Consider the following 687-nt stretch of genomic DNA (forward strand, 5'->3'; position numbering starts at 1 on the left):
CCAAGTTTGATGTCTAAAAACCTGTTGTTTGTCCCAGAGTGGAGTTTGAGAAGGGTAATAATTAATAAATGACCAGGTAAGCATAGACATAGCCTTGACATAAGTATTTCTTGAGTAAAAATTAAGCAAAAAGACACAACTTTGCCCTTAATTTTCATAAAATTACTTGTGAAAAACTTGTGTACCAACAATTTTTAGAAAATTCTTCCTGATAAAAATTGGCAAAGTGTCCAATTCTATAAATAGAGGCTCACACTTCACCTATTCAACTTTGATCCAGCTGGCTCATTAAATTTATCCAAAAATGTTGAATTTTTAATCAAAATCAAAAGTGAAAAGGTTGTGCTCAGTTAAACATAAATAACCAAGCTTATCCCAAACAAAAACCCAATCTGATTAGAAAAACATGGTTTGTCAAAGAGGCACAAAATGTCCATTATCGTAGCTGCTATCTGAGGTCCTCTGCCATTATTGGAGCTGTAAAATTCCTGCTAGATGAATAATCTTGCATCTAATTCTTAATATAAGTCATAATCAAGCCACAAAATTAAAAATTTATTAAAAATATATGAATTTGGAGCTGTGAGATGCAAGTTCTATTCAAGAATTGTCCAAGCTTGGTTTTTATGTGCTTCCTGTCTATAATTACAAGTTTAATGTGTATGACTGCTAAGATAAAAATTTCAA

Source organism: Hyalella azteca, unplaced genomic scaffold (genome assembly GCF_000764305.2).
Source record: "Hyalella azteca isolate HAZT.00-mixed unplaced genomic scaffold, Hazt_2.0.2 contig13248, whole genome shotgun sequence".
NCBI classification, from domain to species: domain Eukaryota; kingdom Metazoa; phylum Arthropoda; class Malacostraca; order Amphipoda; family Hyalellidae; genus Hyalella; species Hyalella azteca.